Consider the following 20,572-nt stretch of genomic DNA (forward strand, 5'->3'; position numbering starts at 1 on the left):
GCCCTCAAAATTTCCATTCTTCGTCCGCTTCAACACTTCCAATCTCTCTTCTGACAATTTTGGTGGCCTCACCTTCTTAAAGATATCCTCCCCATCCAACACTCTCTGGAAATCTCATAAGTACAGTTCTTGATATTAATCCTGAAAAATAAAAGTTATCTCCATTGGGAACTTTAGCCTTTATCTGCCTTTCCTAATCATCTTAACTTTCTCCAAATCTTGCTCCTCTAAGTTGCCTCAGTATCATAGTAACTTAGTAAATGACAGCAGACAAAGACCTGAACGGTCCATCCAGGCTACCCTGTAACTACATGCATTACAATTTCATGAATGAATTATCTTTTTTATTTTCTTTGTTTCTTCTGGACCACAAACCTTAGAAGTCCACCCAGTGTTGTCCTTAGGTTCCAACTACTGGAGTTGCCGTTGAAGCTCACTGCAGCCTTTCCAAACCTACTACTACTATTTATCACTTATATAGTTTCAAGTTTCAAGTTTAATTATTCTTAATGAATCGCCTATTTTAAATCACTAAGCGATGTACAAAGCCTTAATACATACAGATTAATACCTTAACACATACAAATTAAATATTATTGACAATATAAAGAAAATTTTTTAAATACTAAACTTACTTAATTACATACGTATATTAAAATATTAGTTAGGGTATAGAGACATACTTGAATTGTGAGGATAAATAGGAAAGAAATTACAATAATTGGATAGGAAAGGAAGAGTAATAGCAAAGGAAAAAACAAATAGGAAGGGGAAGTAAATTTATAGATAAATAAAAAAGCATAATAAACTATTAAGAATCATATGCATCTTTAAAGAAAAATGTTTTTAGTGTTTTTTTAAAAATGGATAAATCTTTTAATTCCCTAATGTGTTGCGGTAAGAGACTGAGGGGCTATAACAGAGAACATGTCGTTACGCCTAGTACCAATCACCTTCAACGAGGGGACCGACAGGAGGTTGGAAGAAGATGAGCGAAGTGAACGAGTTGTGTTATAAGGGATTAACCATCTATTAATGAATTGTGGCTCGTTAAAAGTGATGGTTTTGAAAACTAAAAGTAATAGTTTAAACGTAATACGGTGAGTTACCGGTAACCAATGAGATCTGATAAGAAGGGGAGTAACATGATCGTATTTTTTTGCGTTGTAGATTAATTTCACAGCCGTATTCTGAATTAATTGTAGTCTTTTTTTTCCTTTTGTGTAATATTAATGAGAAGGGAATTACAGTAGTCTAATTTTGAGATTATTAAAGAATGAACCAGGATATTTAAGGATTCAGGCTGAAGGAATTTGGAAAGCGAACGAATGAGACGTAATTTGTAAAAACATGTTTTAACAGTATTACTAATGTGATTATGGTATGTAAGTTTATCGTCAATCAAAATGCCTAGGATTTTTATAGTAGTAACCAGGTCTAATGTGGCGTTATTAATGGAAATTGGAGCAATTAATTTAATGTCATTTTTCCAGGTAAAAAACATTGTTTTTGTTTTTTTGAGGTTTAAAGCTAATTTGTTTGAGAAAAGCCAATCTTTTATTGAAAGAAGTTTATTGTTAATACTTGTTATATGGTCCAAATTTTCAGGATCCAAAGGATGAATTAGTTGTATGTCATCAGCATATGCAAAAGTGGTAAAAACTAAAGACTGTGCTAAGTTTAGAAGTGGAGAGAGAAATATATTGAAGAGGAGGGGAGAAAGTATTGAACCTTGTGGAATTCCATAATTTGTAGAATAACTTTTAGAAATATTATTGTTAAAGCTGATGACAGTGGATCGATTTGTAAGAAAAGAGGAAAACCACTCTAAAACTTGGTCTTTGACACCAATGGAGTTTAGACGATCTAATAAAAGGTTATGATCTATGGTGTCGAAAGCAGCTGTTAAATCTAGGGAGATTAAGATAACCGATTTGTGGTGGTCTAGAAAGTAGTGAATGTTATTAATTAGACCATTCAAGGTGTATTCTGTACTGTAATATTTACGGAAACCAGTTTGATGTGGGTGGAGTACATTGGTTGTTTCTATGAAATCCGAAAGTTGTTCAAAAACCAGTCTCTCTGTAAGTTTGGCTATGAAAGGAATATTTGCGATAGGACGATAATTAGAAGTATCATCTGGAGAAACTTTATAGTCTTTCAAGATTGGAAAGGTAATGGATTTTTTCCATTCCTGGGGAAGGGAGGCCGTGGATTAGAGAATGACACGGGGAGCGATCCCCGCAGCGAACCGCTGCGTGGCTGCGGTTTGGCTGCGGGTTATGGTGACCTCATTAGCAAATCGCCGCAGACGCGGGGACAAATCCTTTCACCGCCCGCAAAAACGGTGAATAGATTTGTCCCCGCAGGCCAATGTCCCCCCTTCTAGGAACCGCTATTTACCTGTGTTTCACCGTGCTCCTCATTTGTCAGATCAACCCTTCCTGCCAATAGAACCCGCCCCCCCCCCGACGATCGCCCTCAGCCCTTCATGCCGACAGAACCAGCCCTCCCCAACAATCGCGGCAGGAGGGTACCCATCCCCTCCTGCCTACCCCAACAGCCCCCCCCCCGACAATCGCAGCAGGAGGATATCCAACCCCTCCTGCCAGCTCCCCAACAGCCCCCCTATGATCACTGGTAGGAGGGTGCCCAACCCCTCCTGCCGGCACCCCCAACGGCCCCCTATATCGCCAATAGGAGGGTGCCCAACCCCTCCTGCCGGACCCTCCCCCAACAAACCCCGCCATCCCGAAACACCACCCTTAGTCTTACTTTCCAAGTTGGACCGGACAGCTCCTCGCTCGTCTGGCCAGCAGGCCTGCCTCCGTCCAAATGAGGCGGGCCCGCCCCTCCCCTCCCCTGTCTAACCCACAGGATCCTAGGGCCTGATTGGCCCAAGCACCTAAGGCCCCTCCTATAGCGGGAGTGGCTTTAGGTGCCTAGACCAATCAGGCCCTAGGATTCTGTGGGTTGGGCAGGGTTGGGGCGGGCCCGCCTCATTTGGACGGAGGCAAGCCTGCTGGCCATACGTGTGAGGAGCCGTCCGGTCCAACTTGGAAAGTAAGACTAAGGGGGTTCCGGGGTGGGAGGGTTCGTTGGGGGGGGTCCAGCAGGAGGGGTTGGGTACCCTCCTGCCGGCGATCTTAGGGGAGGCCATTGGGAGGACCGGCAGGAGGGGTTGGGTACCCTTCTGCTGCGATTGTCGGGAGGGCCGTTGGGGGGGGTCTACAGGAGGGGTTGGGTGCCCTCCTGCCGTGATCGCTGGGGGGAGGGGAGACTTGCAGCCGTAGCCGCGGTCACTATGCTAATCACGGCAGGGAGATCTTTGCCGCGATTAGGTACAGCGGCCGCGTCTACTTACCATGTAGGCTAACATTGTAAGCATTTAAAGTACATGTCGTGTTTGTTTTTGCATTGCTAGCCCCAGGGGTGGTGGAAGATTAGTGATTGAAAAACTGTATGAAAAATAACTATTTTAAATTTAGTGATCAAAATGTGTCAGTTTTGAGAATTTATATTAATTAATTTTTTCTCTGCGTGTTTTGTTTTTGTATAGTTATTAACTAATATTTAACTAAGTTTTAAAGTTTTAAAGAATGTTTCCTTTATATGTAAATAAAGAAAAGTATATAAAATCGTACCCGTTTGAGGCTTTTATGTATGCAGCGGTGACGGTGACGGGGCGGTGAATGGGGTTGCAGTGGCGGTGACGGGGCGGTGAATGGGGTGGCAGTGGCGGTGACGGGGCGGTGAAGGGAATGGCGGTGACGGGGCGGTGCAGAGGATGGTGAGACGGGGACGGGGCGGTGACGGGGACCAATTTTTTCACCGTGTCATTCTCTACCGTGGATAAGCTATGTTGTATTAAAGCTAGAATAAAGGGCCTAGACAAGAAAATAATTTTTTAAGATAGTATGGAGGTATTATTTCTTCGCGTGTTCCTTTTAAGTTCGTTTTATTTAAAATGGATTCTATATCACTTAATGATGGAATTTTAAATTTTGAGCATTTGGATGTGGAAATGTATAGAGAATTGTCATTGTCTAAAGGTAGAAAAGGGGAGGTTGGTTGAAAAGTATTACGAACCAATTCAAGTTTAGTGGAAAAATAATCCGCAATATCTTGAGATGAAAGAGCACATTTTTGAGCCACATTATTATTATTAGCCAAAGGAGAAATAGATTTTACTAAAGAATATAAAGCTGATGGGTTTCTGGCTTCTGCTATTTTTTTATTAAAATAGTTACTTTTGGCAAGATTGATTTTTTGTTTGTAAAATAAAGCGTGTTCTTTGTACTTATGTAGATTAGTGGTGGATTTATTTTTTCTCCATTTCCTTTCTAGGGATCTCTGCTGTTGTTTTAATAATAGAAGTTCTTCTGTGTACCAGGGATGTAAAAATTTACGAAAAGTAGGAGTTTTAGATATTAGAGGAGCTTTAGAATTAATGAGTTCTTTTAGTGTTGAATTCCAGATACGTAACTGTTCATCAAAGGAAGAAGAGAAGAACTTCAAACTTCAAATCAATTTTAGAGAAATCTCTATATGTGATAGTTTTGCGCTTTGAAGCTAACGGGTCAGGAATACTTTGTTTAAATGTAAGATCACATGATATAAGATAGTGGTCTGACCATGGAATTAGGTAGATTAGTGGTGTAGAATAGTTAAACATTGAGAATTTAGGTACTAGTAACATGTCAATTGTGTGTTTGGCAGTATGAGTTGGTTGATGTATGGTTGTGGATAAGTTAATAGAGTTAATAAAGGTAAGCATATCTTTTGTAATTGGGTTTGTTTGATCTTCGAAATGTATATTAAAATCACCCAAAATCAGGGGATGGGTGGAGGCAGTACAATGATCCAGTATTAAATTTTGCATAGTGGAAATATTATTTTGTCCTATAGGAGGTGGAGCGTAGAGCAATAAAAGGTCAGATTTGGGGTAAAGGTTTATTTTAATGTGTAGAAATTCGACTGGAACATTACCTGTAGATTGATCACATAATTTGAGTAGTCCGTTTTGATAAATGATGGCTAAACCGCCGCTGAAAGGCGTATGCAGCGCTATACATTTTGACATTTAGTAGATGGTCCCTTCTCAGAAGAGCTTACAATCTAGCTAGTGGTGTACCTAGCTTATGTGACACCCGGGGCCCATCATTTTTTTACACCCCCATCTATATCAAAAATATGATTTTATTATTTTTTTAAATTCTTTATTAATTTTTAAACGTACAATAAGTGCATCAATATAATATAACAAATAGATCATAAATATATCACTTAATAGTCATCAAGTGTACCCATAAAATGCTATTAACCCCACCCTCCCCAACCCTTCCTATTATATAATCAAATACAATGTGCAATATAAATTAATAAAATTATCTCCCCTCCCCCCTCGTAATTTAACCTGTAAATTAAGGGAAAAGAATCATTCAATCATTGCAATATTTTGTTAATGGCTCCCACACATCTTGAAATTTTCTAAAACACCCTCGCTGTATTGCAATATATCTTTCCATTTTATATATATGACATAGGGAATTCTACCAAAAATTATAGTTTAGTCTACTCCAGTTTTTCCAATTGTACGTAATTTGTTGAATGGCAACCCCGGTCATTATAAGTAATAATTTGTTATTATTTGAAGAAATTTGACTTTTTGCTTTCATTGCCATACTAAACAACACAGTATCATATGACTATGCCACTGGATTGTCTAATAAACAATTAATTTGGTCCCAAATTGATTTCCAAAAGGTCATAATAAATTGACAATAGAACAATAAATGCTCTAAAGTCCCTGCTTCGAGATTACAATGCCAACATCTATTAGACTTAGAGCTATCCAATTTTTGTAACCGAACAGGGGTCCATAACGCTCTATGTAACAGAAAAAACCATGTTTGTCTCATAGATGCTGACATTGGACATCTCAACCTCCAAGTCCAAATTTGTGTCCATTTAGACACAGAAATTTGATGTTTAATCTCTATGCCCCAAATGTCTCTCAGACCAGTGTTTGGTTTCTTTTTAATAAGTCCAGTTAATAATTTATACCATTGGGCAGCCTGATGACCCAGGAAGTCTGTTTGAAAGCATAAGAACTCCATACTATATTGCTTGCTAAGATTTTTACATTCAGGGAACCCAGCCTGAATGGCCTGCTTCAATTGCAACCATCTAAAACTTTCTGATTTATTAAGGCCATATTTGTATTGCAATTGTGAAAACTCAAGCAGTTTACCATTAGAGATAACATCATTTAATAAACGTATACCTGCAATCATCCAATGCTTCCAGGCGACCTTTCTCCGCCAATTTGAATCTTGGATTTCAGCCATATAGATTGATTTGTAGATTTGTAAATTGGAATAGTTGTTAAATTACTTACATAACGCAATGTTTTCCATGTATCAGCTAATATTCTATTATCTTTACTGTAACTAGGCATTTTGATACTGAGCACATGGCAAAGGCGCAATGGAGACGTGAGTTGCCATTCTAACCACAACCAATCTGGGAGCTTTTCCATGAGCTCTGGGAGGACCCAATACATACCCTGTCACAATATATAGGCTTGATGATACCTATAAAAACTGGAAAAATTTACCCCTCCCTCTGAAATTGGCCTTTGTAAAGATATCAAAGCAACTCTAGGAGTTTTACCCAGCCAAATAAATTTTATAAGAATGCTATTTAATTTTTTATAAAAGGACCCTTGAAAATAAACCGGCAACATACCCATCTGATAACAAACCACAGGCAAGATCATCATCTTAATAGTTTGGACTCTCCCCCACCATGAAAGATGTAAAGGATTCCATTGCTCACGCATTTCTGTTACCTTCTGTAATAAAGATTTTTCATTTATTTTCATTGTTTCTTCTAGAGTATTTTGAATCCAAATACCTAAATACTTTATTCCATCTTCCCTCCAAAGAAAGGGAAATGAATCAAATAAACCTTTTGTACAGTGGACATTAAGTGGAAGAATTTCTGATTTACTCCAATTTATTTTGTAACCTGAAAATTTTCCAAATTTCTCAATCAGTTCAAGTAAATAAGGAATGGTTGTCACAGGATTTCTCAAACAGAGCAATATATCGTCCGCATAAGCAGAGACCTTATATTCCCAATCTCTACGAGGAATACCCTGCATCTCCTCTGTTTGCTGAATAGCTAATAATAAGGGTTCCAATACAATATCAAAAAGCAGAGGAGATAAGGGACAACCTTGTCTAACCCCCACTTTGCAACCTAAAACTTTCTGAAAAATTATTATTAATATACAGTTTAGCAACAGGGGAGCTATACAATGTTTGAACCATTTGTATAAATCCTGAACCTATGCCAAACCACTCCAATGTTTGATACATGAAGGTCCATTCAACTTGATCAAAGGCCTTCTCTGCATCTAGGGATACAGAAAAAGCCGGATCATTTCAGGCTTTTGACAGATTTAACATATGTAAAGCCAGCCTAGTATTATTAGAAGAATGTCTTTGAGCAACGAATCCTGTTTGGTGCATTCCAATAATAAAAGGGAGAGTTTTAGCCAAACATATAGCTAAAAGTTTTCCATTCCACATTAATTAAAGAAATAGGCCTGTAATTTGAAACCAGTGTAGGATTTTTATTTGGCTTTGGCAAAACTATAGTTAACAATTCTGCCATGGTACCTGTAATGCAACCTTTAGTTAGCTGATTCTGATATAAATTTAACAAATATGGTAATAGGATAATCTGAAATGATTTATAAAACTCTACTGTAAAACCATCCCCACCTGGAGCGGATCCAACTCTATAGGACTTCAATGCTGCTTTCAATTCTTTTATTGATATTGGCTTTTCTAAGCTTTCTTTTATATGCTCAGGAATTTTCAGTCCCTTAATTAATTTAAAAAATTCCAATCCATCCTTTTTTTTTATCTAAATAAGGCTCAGAAGAATACAAATCTTTATAAAAATGTAAAAATTGTTTTAAAATAGGACCAATTTGGGTAAAAGAATTCCCTTTTTCATCTATTGCCACTACTTTTGGTTTTCGTTTTTTTGCATTTAAATAATTTGCCATTAGTCTTCCTGCCTTATTTGAATTTGCATAATACAATGCCTGTTGGGGAAATAAATCTTTCCTTATCATTTTAGAAGAAATCTCATTATATTTCCCTTTAGCTTTCAAGAGATCTTGTAATGTGGAATATTTCTATTTATCAACCAATTTTGATTCTAATATCTTTATATCTTGTTCCAAATTATAAAATTGTTTTTTAATTTGCTTTTTAATGAATGCCGAAAAAGAAATAATTTGACCTCTCATGGTTGTCTTAAAAGCAACCCACAGCGTTTCTATAGAGATATCTTCTACATTTTTAATTTGAAAATAATCATTTATTTTCAACTGTATTTCCTCTATAAAATTTGGTTCTGTCAGGCAATGTATTATCAAATTTCCATACCGATCTATTATCTTCTTGGTCAGTTATTTTCATTTTAATCCACACCCCACCATGATCAGATAAAATAATTGGATCAATGGAGGCTTGTGTTACTTACTGAATTAATGTATTTGAAACAAATATATAGTCTATTCTTGAAAATGATTTGTGTACATGGGAACAAAACGAAAATTCTCGTTCATTAAAATGAAATATTCGCCATATATCTTTCAAATCACAATTTTGTACCAAATTATCCAATCCTAATGATTTCATAATTCTGCTAGGTTTTTTGTCCATTAAAGGATCCATAACAGCATTAAAATCCCCTGCCACAACTAAATTAGAAGCAGCCAGTGGTAACAACAATGGATGTAGAGATTTAAAAAATTCAATATGATTTAAATTTAACAAAAGATATTCAGGATCCGGCATTCTTAATTTCTTTGGATGCAGAAAAAGCCTTTGACAGAGTTGAATGGTCTTTTATGTATCAAGCATTAGAATGGTTTGGTATAGGGACTGGTTTTATTCAAATGATTCAGACATTGTATAGCTCCCCTGGTGCTAGGCTATATATTAATAATAATTTATCGGATAGATTTAGTTTACAAAGGGGGGTTAGACAAGGTTGTCCTTTGTCTCCTTTGCTTTTTGATGTTGTTCTGGAACCCTTGTTGATAGCTATTAATCAGGCAAAGGAGATACAAGGAATTCCGTTTTCAAGTTGGGAATATAAGCTCTCCGCTTATGCGGATGATATTCTGCTTTATTTGAGGAAACCAGAGACTACTATTCCATGTTTGCTTGAATTGATTGAAAAATTTGGAAAGTTTTCTGGGTACAAGATTAATTGGAGCAAATCGGAAGTGCTACCACTTAATGTACATTGTACCAAAGGATTATTTGATTCATTTACATTTGTTTGGAAAGAAGATGGATTAAAATATTTAGGAATCAATATCAAAAGTAATATTGAAGATACAGTAAAGGAAAATGAAAAACTTTTATTAAAGAAAGTAACGGAAATGTGTGAGCAATGGAATCCTTTATATTTATCTTGGTGGGGGAGAGTTCAAACAATTAAAATGATGATATTGCCTGTGGTTTGTTATCAAATGAGTATGATACCAGTTTTTTTTCAGGGGTCATTTTATAAAAAGTTGAATGGTATTCTTACAAAATTTGTTTGGTTGGGGAAAAGACCTAGAATTGCTTTAGTAAAGTTACAAAAAACAATTGTGGAAGGGGGGGGTAAATTTTCCAAATTTTTATAGGTACCATCAAGCCTATATTTTAAGACAGGGTATGTATTGGGTCCTTCCAGAGCTCATGGAGAATGTCCCAGACTGGTTGTATTTAGAATAGCGACTCATGTTTCCTATACATTTGGTTCATCTTTTGAGTATACCAATGCCTAATAGATACAAAGGGAATAGAATTTTGATTGATACTTGGAAGACTTTGAGATATGTTACTAAATTATCACCTATTCCAATTTTTAAATCATTAAATCAATCCATTTGGCTAAACTCCAAGATTAAAATAGGCGGTCATAAAATTCTCTGGAAACAATGGATCATTGCAGGAATAAGAACTTTAAATGATGTTATTTCAAATGGTAAGCTGCTTAATTTTTCACAGCTGCAACATAAATATGGTTTTACTAAGTCACAAAGTTTTAAATGGTTGCAGCTGAAGCAGGCTATTCAGGAGGGGTTCCCTGAATGGAAAGATCTTGATACTCAATATAGTTTGGAAATCCTGTGTTTCCAGGCGGATTTCTTGGGTCACCAAGCCGCTAAGTGGTAGAAATTGATATATGGTTTTACAAATAAAAAACAAAAAACGGGTCTAAGAGACATTTGGAGCATTGAGATTAAGCATCAAATTTCTGCTTCTCAATGGCCACGAATTTGGTCTTGGAGAATTAGATGTACAGTGTCGGCATCTATGAGACAGACTTGGTTCTTTTTGTTGCATAGAGCTCTTTTGACCCCAGTACGTTTACAAAAGTTTGATAGCTCTAGATCTAATAAATGTTGGCACTGTAATCTAGAAGCAGGGACTTTGGATCATCTAATTTTTTATTGTCCTTGTATTAACGCCTTCTGGAAGTCAATTTGGTCTCAAATTAATTATTTTCTAGAAAATCCAGTTGCTATGTCTTATGATACAATTTTGTTTGGAACAATGATGAGAGCAAAGAGTCAAATTTCAGCAAATAATAATAAATTACTAATGATTATGACAGGAGTTGCCATTCAGAATATAACTAGAAATTGGAAAGATTATACAAGACTTAACTATACTTTTTGGTGGAATTCTATATGTTATATTTATAAAATGGAACGAATTCTTGCTATGCAAAAAGGAAATTATAACAAGTTTAAAAAAATTTGGGGGCCATTGATTGAATATTCGAATGATTAGACAATTTTTTTTTTATAGAAGAATAATATGATATGGGATTGGGAGGGTATAATGTGTGAGATTCAAATAAAATGTTGATATGTGTGGAAGGGAAGGGGGGAGGGGGGATAATATAAGATTTAATATTATATGAAGTATACAAGTGAATTGTATGAATATTGAATGATTATTGTATACTTGTTATGAGATATGAAAATGAATAAAGAATTGGAAAAAAAAAAAAGGATCCATAACAGCATTAAAATCCCCTGCCACAACTAAATTAGAAGCAGCCAGTGGTAACAACAATGGATGTAGAGATTTAAAAAATTCAATATGATTCGAATTAAGTGCGTATACATTGTATATATAGTCATTGTATATATAGTCATCCCATAGTCATTTCTACATATATCCATCTCCCTGCAGGATCAGCAGCAATCAATTTAAATATAGCATTACATTTTTTATGAACTAATATTGCTACACCTGCTTTTTTTTCACAGCAGGGGCAAAGAAACAATGTTTTATCCAATCCCGTTCTAGCTTTTTAGACTCTAAATCTGATAAATGGGTCTCTTGGATAAAACATATATCTATGTTTTGCTGTTTTAAAAACAATAATGTTTTCTTCCTTTTTATTGGGTGATTGAGACCATTAGCGTTTAATGAGAATAATTTAAGCTCCATTTAAATATTTATTCCTATTACATTTGAACTTCAAAAGAAGCTTGATGATTTTATAATTTTTCTGTATAAAATTCTTTTCCCTTAAATTACAATAATAAACATCCCCTCTTACCCTTGATTCATTAAAATTTATATATATGATTACAAAATCCCTTCCCTTCCCCCTCCCATATCCCTCCCCTCTTTATAATACGATAACTTAAAGACATAAGATCAGACCAGCTATCCCACTCCTCCCCCAAACATACTCTTTACTATTTCTCTTCAATATATATATATATATATAAATTGATCCGTTCATATATTTTAAAAACCCCTTTGCTTATTCATATAATTATTTCCCTATGCCATTACATATGGTCTGCAGAATGTAGTGGCGTACCTAGCATATGTGACATCCGGGGCCCATCATTTTTTTGACACCCCTCCATCTATATAAAAAATATGATTTTTAATAACAATCAACATATCGCACAAGAGTGTACCTAGGAAAAGGCCGCTCTTAAACACTTCAGTGAGCACTAGACCACCAACACAAACATTGTAAAACTAAACAAGCCAGATCCCGCACAGTCAATTGATCCTGCAGTCAATGCCAACTGAAAACTATGTCCTTTTCATACACACAGAACAGAGATACACCCTTGCCCAATATGGAATAATCACAAACTAAAAATAGAAATATGTGGACAAAAGTTAAACTGAACCACCAAGAAACCAGACTCTGCATAAAATGCAACACCACAACATCACAAAAACAGTGACACATATCCCCTAATACTGTGCAAAATATGAAGACAGTAGATGTAAATTTGAAAAAACTAATACATAACAATCACCATTTTACAAATTAACAAATAAAAATAAAACAAATAATGAGAAATAAGAAAATACCATTTTATTGGACTAATCCATTTTTCAATTAGTTTTCAGAGGCCAAATCTCTCTTCAGAACAGTACAGTATATTGCTGTTATGCTATCCTGTCCTGAGGAAAGGGGTTTAGTCCAAAATGTGCCTTATTTCCATTTCCTATTTATAAACTTTTATCAATACAGTTACAATACTACTTGATTCTAAGTAAAGCAACAAAAAAATCTTTCTACCTTTTGTCGTTTCTGCTTTAATCATCTATTTGCTCTCTTTTTTCTATACAGTTTGTCCTCTCTCCATTCCATGCAACATCTGCCCTCTCTTTGCCCCTTCCACCCAGCTTCTGCCCTCTCTCTCTCTGCCCCTCCCATCTACTGTCCACCCTCTCTCTCTTCCATATGCTATCTTCCCTCTTTCTATGTCCCTTCAATAAACTGTATATCCGGAGTCCCTTCTCTTCTTTGCACATGATTCATTTCAGCTTCACCCCCTCTCCATTTCTCTGTCTCCACCCCCTCCCCTATGCTTTGGCATCTCTCTCTTTTTCTTTTCCTTTCCTTCCTTCCTTCCCACTCCACACCATGGTGTGGTATCGCTATCTCCTTCCGTTCCGTCCCCCATGCCATGACATCTCTTCCTCCCCCTCCATGGTCTGATATCTCCTTTCTTTTTTTTCCTTTCCCTCCCTTCCATGGACTTGGCATCTCTGGTTCCTCTCCCTTGTCTTCCTTCTCCCTCCTTCCCTCTTTCTCCCAATTGGAAGCAGCAGCATTTCTCCTCCCTTCCCTGTGCGCAGCAGCATTTCTCCCCCCCCTTTCCCTGTGCAGCAGCATTTCTCCCCCTTTCCCTGTGCAGCAGCAGCATTCCTCCCCCCCCTTCTCTGTACAGCATTTCTTCCTCCCCTTTCCCTGTGCAGCAGCAACATCTCTTCCCTGCCCAGCATGTCTAGCCAGTTCCCCTGCTTAAAGCCGTGGGCATCTACACATCTCATGATCCACGGCTGAGTTGGAAGCCTTCTCTCTGACGTCGTGATGTCAGAGGAAATGCTTCTGATGCAGCTGCGGATTCGATAAGGAGCTGACGCCCGCGGCTTTCAGCAGGGGTGCCGGTCAGAAGTGAAACAACTGCCGGAGGGAACAAAAGCTGGGACGGACACCACTGTTTACGGCAGGGGTGCTCACAGTTTTTGGGCTTGCGAGCTACTTTTAAAATGACCAAGTCAAAATGATCTACTAACAATAAAATTGAAAATAAAATCATTTTTCCTACCTTTTTGTCTGGTGATTTCATGAGTCTCTGGTCCTTCTTCTGTAAAGCCAATATTTCTTTCTTTCTGCCTTTCTTTCTCCTCCTGCCCCCCTCTTTCTTTCTCTCTCCCCCTGGTCCCCCTATTTATTCCTGCCTTTCTTTCTCTCTCCCCCTGGCCCCCTCTTTATTTTTGCCTTTCTTTCTCTCTCCCCCTGGCCCCCCCTCTTTATTTTTGCCTTTGTTTCTCGCTCCCCCTGGTCCCCCTCTTTCTTTCTGCCTTTCTTTCTCTCTCCCCCTGCTTGCCTGTCTTTCTTCCTAGGAGTGTCTGTTTGCATAAATGGATATGAGGTGCAAATCCTCGCACCTAAAGTTAGACAAGGATAGGGTGGCCAGATTTTCCAATTTGAAAATCCAGATCACTAGACTCGCCCCAGGCCCACCCAGTTTTTCCCATCCTCTCCCTGTAATGCCCTAAATCCCACATAATTCCCTCCCTAGGCCCCCTCACGTCCTCCATTGTCTGCTCTTGTCGGGCAGCGAGGAAGTGCATGCATGTGCAGATGCTGCGTGTGATGTCATTATTAAAATTCTCAATAAAAATTTTGAACTAAGAATGCAAATACTTTGCATGTGAGCAAAGAAGCACCGAGGAGAGGTCAGGGTCAGTATTAAGAGGAAAGATGAGAGGTACACAGTAACATAGTAAATGACGGCAGATAAAGACCTGAACGGTCCATCCAGTCCCCCTCTTAGTTATTCTCATTAAAAATACATGATTGTCTCTTCTTTGACTAATATCCACCTGGTATTGTCCTAGGTGCCAGCTGCTGAAGTTGCCATCTAAGCTCCCTCAAGCCTATCCAACCAACCCTTTGTTTGCAGGATATCTACTGTAAAGTCTGGCCAGTAATGTGCTCATGAAAGAGACTCTGAAGGCTAGATGCACTAAAGCCTCCAATCATCTAACAATTGTTACTAAACTGGTTTAACTCACGAGAACTGACAACAGACATTCAGAAAGCGGTGCAGGGCTAGGCTGGAGGGCGAAAAACTCGCTAGTGCCCTGCACCACTGGCCGTGATATTGGATAAGGCATCCGGCAGCCATCCTGCAAGTGAGAGACACGACGAGCCAGGATTTTAAAAAGGTACAGTGGGGGGAGGGAGGATTTTAAAACATACAGGGGAGGACTTAGGGCTCCTTTTACGAAGGTGCACTAGGGCCTTAACGCGCGGAATAGTGTGCTCTAAATTGCCACGCACGCTAGGCACGATCTCCTTTTGAGCATACAGTACATTTTCAGCTAGCGCACGCTATAGCGTGCGCCAATCCGATGCATGCACTAAAAACGCTAGCGCACCTTCGTAAAAGGAGCCCTTAGTGTTGATGTTTATAGATAGGCCACCCCATTTAAGCAAGCCGCAACCCATAGGCAGGTTTGCAAGATCAATGTATAAGCCACAGCCTATCGTTGGGAAAATAGGATGTATAAGTTCCACAAGAAAAAGTCTACAAATCATTAGTCATTCAGATTTCGGAAAACCATCACTTATCTCTGATCTTATGAGATCTTTCTGAGAAATGTGGCCTGGGTTAGTGACTATTGGAGATATGATGCATTGCTTGATTGATCTTTGATCTAATTCAGTATGGCACATCTTACAATTTTATGTTGTGTTCCTTGATTACAATTCTTCTTTCCATATAGAATGCATATTTTCCAATTTCTGCTACTTGTCCAATAAAGTTGTGGAAGTTAAAAATTGAGCCTTACATATGAAGAATTTGGGTTTAGCTCTTTGTTTACTTTCATGTAACACTGCTATAGTGCTGTGATAGCAGGAGAGTAGCAAAGCAATCAATTTGAACACTTAAAAACTGATTGTACAAGTGATGTTTTCCATCTCTGACCTAAACAATCACAGGAATGGCTCTTTCTAATACAGCTACCTGGATGCATGTTTTGTAATGTGAACATACTTTTAGCCGCATTGGAAACTTGCAGTTAATACGTTTTGCCCATTTACAAGGTGAGTCCTAAGAAATCTCAGCCCAACCAACCAACTTCCTAAATTTTGAATATTATTTTGACACTGTAGCTGAAAAGAGTGTTATCTTATTTTTAAACAAAAAACAATTTATATTCCACATATCCTACAATTCTATGTGGATTACAAATTATTCAGGTATGCAAGCATTTTTCCCCTAACTGTCCCAGTGGGCTCCCACTCTATCTAATGTAGCTGGGGCAATGGGGATTAAGTGACTTGTCCAGGGTCACAAAGAGCAGTGCAGGATTCAAACCCACAACCTCAGGATGCTGAGACTGTAGCTCTAACCACTGCACCACACACTCACACTTAGTTTGTTAAGTGTCAATTTGCAGAAATTAAATTCTGTTATGACATCTTTTCAGATCATTGATTGAACCATATTCACGTCATTCTCTTCTTGGTTGGGCTGAAAACTTTTCAGCACCACCTTGTACATAAATGTCTACCTAGTCAAACACCTTTGAAAATTGCTCTCTATAGTATTTTAAACCTAATAGACATTTTTAAAAACAGAAATGGTAAAGAAAAACAAAAAATAGAGGTTAACATATATTACCATGGAAAGGCTGAACACCATGACTAATTCCTGTCACAGGAGTAGAGCAGCACAGGCTGTACCGAGGTCAAGAGGCACATTTGTGGTAACAGTTCTTTCTGATTTTGGATTATTATGTACTTTGAATAAATTTTGTTTTGCCAGCTGAGTGGACAGAGATCTTCACACGTTAAAATTCAAAGAGGAATATAAAAAATCCCTGTTAAACAAAATAATTTGCCACGTCATGCACATCAGTGAGAACTGTTGAGTTTTGCTTCACCGAGATCTGTGAGTGATCATGAGGGGCATTTTTAATGGGATGTCTAAGTCCAACTTTGTATAAATATATGCCTCAGTTGTGTCTTCAATCATATCATGTATTGAAATTGTCTACAATAGTTTGTTTTAAGGACTCACATTACATGATACATATTCTGATGTTGTTTGTATATTTTTGTGTATGGACCTTCAGACCACCGTCAGGGTAAAAACCTCTGACCACAGAACTCTTCGTTGGTCCAACCTTTATTATTTTGTAAATACTTTTTAACTTAATTTTATCTTAATTTTTTACTAAACTTTAAGAGCCATCAGACTGTCACTTAGCATAGCTTAAAGTGATACCGCCCGGTCTTCACCTCTCCCGACTTGCATGTTTCACAGAAGTAAACTTTCTTCAGGGTCGAGAGAGCTACAATAAAACAACAACTGCCTCATTTTCTCATATTCATAAAGACAACCTTACACAACCATAATGCCCCTATTTCCACACATCACAACTACAGAGCATAGAAAAAGAACTGTGCTTACTGAATAAGGGAGCTAATTCAGCGATGTAACATGGCCGCGGTTTGTAAAAGTTGAGGTTAAATACAGCTGGCCTCACGCACATCGCTCAACGTAAGATGACACCACCGGCCAAAACGTACCAGACGTGTGACGTCATCACACGTCAGTGCGGGGCTCAGCTCACAGAGAATAGCTGTCAACCTGGCTCTTCATAAAATGGACAGCCATTCAATTTCTTCATTAAGTCCGGCTAGGACAAGGGACTTAAGCTTGAAAATCCATTTCTGTTCCTTATATGCCAAGGCTTTATGAAAATTACCTCCCTCCCACCCTACTGTCACAGAATCAATGATCCTCCATTTAATATCAACCCACTGATGCCCCATAAGTTGCCAATGTTGCACCAAGGGGGCAGTGTTCCGTTCAGTGCATACCCGAGATTTATGTTCATTTAACCGGACCTTAATGGAGCGTATCGTACGCCCAATGTAAATTTTATTGCAGGGGCATTGGATCAAATATATGACCCCCGTCGAATCACAAGTGGTAGAGACCTGACTATAGTATCTAGTCCCCGTAACTGGATGCTCCCAATATGGGCCGGTCATAGTTAAATGACACCACTGACATCTGCAGAAACTGGTGTGCGTACCCCTAGTGGGTACCCACATAGGTTTGGTTTTAACCAGTTCTCCGATGTTCCTAGTGCTTTTGTAGGAAAATGTGGGTTTGTAAGGGCAATCAGGGACCGCTAACTTGGCAACATGCCAGTGTTTAAGAATTACTTTATTGATTCTAGACGAAAGGGGGGTAAATTTCTGAACGAATATTAGTCCCAGGTTTTCCTTGTCTTGCTGGTAATTCAAAAGAAGCTCCCGTTGTGCAAATTTAGCTCTGATGTAAGCTTGCTGAATGATCCCCCTGGGATATCCCCGTTGATGGAACCGATCCTTCATCTCTTTCGCTTGTATTTTAAAATCATCGGTAGATGAACATATCCTACGTAAGCGAAGGAATTGGCTAATCGGAAGGCTGTTTTTCAAACGATATGGGTGGAAACTGTGACAGCGTAATAAACTATTTCTATCAGTCCCTTTCCGATATAAAGATGTTTTAAACCCATTGCCCTCTTTTTGGATCATAATGTCCAAGAACGCTATCTCCTTGGTGTTTATTGTTGCAGTGAACTTATTAGGTAACATATCATTAAGACCTGCAATAAAAATGTCCAAATCATGTATAGAGGCAGTCCATATCTGGAAGATATCGTCGAGGAATCTTTTCCATATGAAAACATTCTTAAACCCTTCAGATTTGTAGATATATTTTTCTTCCATGTTTGCCATGTACAAGTTGGCAATGGACGGTGTCACCGAGGCGCCCATGGCGATCCCATGGATCTGTTCAAAGAATTCTCCATTGAACCAAAAGTAGCTTCTGGTAAGCACCAGTTTGGCCAACTGTATCAGGAAGTCCGTGGAGATTCGAGAATGCAAAGTTTTTTTTATCAAAAATATTCTTTAACAATTCAAGTGCTTCATTGGCTGGAATCATAGTGTATAGAGAAGCCACATCAAGCGTGACCAAAATCCAGTCTTCCCTTGCTGTTATAATAGCTGTCAAAATATTCAGCATATGGGTAGTGTCTTTAATGTAAGACTGTATCTTCCCCACTTCCTCCCTCAAAAAGATGTCTATAAACTTTGACAACGGCTCCAAAGTAGAGTGTTTCATGGAGACTATGGGACGCCCCGGAGGGCATAGAAGATATTTATGTATTTTTTGCAAAAAATATATTAGAGGGGTAACTGGAAAATTTTCTTTAAGAATTTCTAGTTCATTGTGGGTAATCATCCGATTCTTATAACTCAAGGTCAAAATTTGAGCAATTTCAGTCTTAATATCATTGGTTGGATTCATAGGCAAGCGTCTGTAGTGATCTGTGTTATTCAATTGTCTGTATGCTTCAGCATTGTATTGTTCTCTGGATTGAATACCCATCAGCCCTCCCTTATCGGCCCGAGAAATCCGATTCAAAGGGTCCTCCCTTAATTGGCGAATCATAAGGGCTTCTTCATGAGTTATATTACGTGTATTGTGATGGCTCCCCGATAAGTTCTCAATGATTTCTAATTCCTGAAAAACCAAATCTCTGAATGTTAAAAGATTTTGGTGAAACGGTCCAGGAGGGGACCAATGGGATTTGGGAGCTACAATAGACCCATCATTAGTCATCTCATGTTCAGAAAAGAAGATCCTTAATTGTAAATTGCGTAAAAGGCGATATATAGATAATCTAGTCTCAAAAGGCTCATATATGGGGGTGGGAACAAACCCCAGTCCCAAATTTAACAGTTGAATCTGACCATCTGTAATTTATATGCCTTGGCATATAAGGAACAGAAATGGATATTTAAGCTTAAGTCCCTTGTCCCAGCCGGACTTAATGAAGAAATTGAATGGCCGGGTTAACAGCTATTCTCTGTGAGCTGAGCCCTGCACTGACGTGTGATGACGTCACAAGTCAGATACGTTTTGGCCGGTGGTGTCATCTTACGTTGAGTGATGTGCTTGAGGCCAGCTGTATTTAACCTCAACTTTTACAAACCGTGGCCATGTTACATCGCTGAATTAGCTCCCTTATTCGGTAAGCACAGTTCTTTTTCTATGCTCTGTAGTTTTGATGTATGGAAATAGGGGCATTATGGTTGTGTAAGGTTGTCTTTATGAATATGAGAAAATGAGGCAGTTGTTATTTTATTGTAGTTCCCTCGACCCTGAAGAAAGTTTCCTTCTGTGAAACATGCATGTCAGGAGAGGTGAAGACTGGGCGGTATCACTTTAAGCTAAAGCTAAGTGACAGTCTGATGGCTTTTAAAGTTTAGTAAAAAATTAAGATAAAATTAAGTTAAAAAGTATTTACAAAAATTTACAAAATAATAAAGGTTGGATCGACGAAGAGTTCTTTGGTCAGAGGTTTTTACCCTGACGGTGGTCTGAAGGTCCATACACAAAAATATACAAACAACATCAGAATATCTATCATGTAATGTGAGTCCTTAAAACAAACTATTGTAGACAATTTCAATACATGATAAGTCCAACTTTGGACATTTTTCACAAGACATCCGAAGTCAAGGATGAACAAATGTCCATTTTCAAAACCAGAAAAACCGATAGACGTCTACATTATTTTTTAACATCGTCTACTAAGATGTCTTTGCCAACAGAACATCTGACCTTAAAATGCCTAAATTTATTTGTTATTTTTGACTACAAAACGTCCAAGTACAAAACATCCAAATCCAGACCATTTGGATGTGGGACGGGCCAGCATTGTAATGGGCTGCCAACATGGAAATTCCAACTGAGCAGTGGGGCACCTTAGAGGGCACTGCTATGAACTTCACATAAAGGTTGCCAGATGTACATCTCACCATATAACTTTTTAAATTTATGTTGAGCCTTAAAAAAATACCCTAAAACCTACTATACCGACTTGTCGGCCATCTAGCCCTTATG

This window comes from Geotrypetes seraphini, chromosome 1 (assembly GCF_902459505.1).
Source record: "Geotrypetes seraphini chromosome 1, aGeoSer1.1, whole genome shotgun sequence".
In the NCBI taxonomy this organism is placed as follows: Eukaryota; Metazoa; Chordata; class Amphibia; order Gymnophiona; family Dermophiidae; genus Geotrypetes; species Geotrypetes seraphini.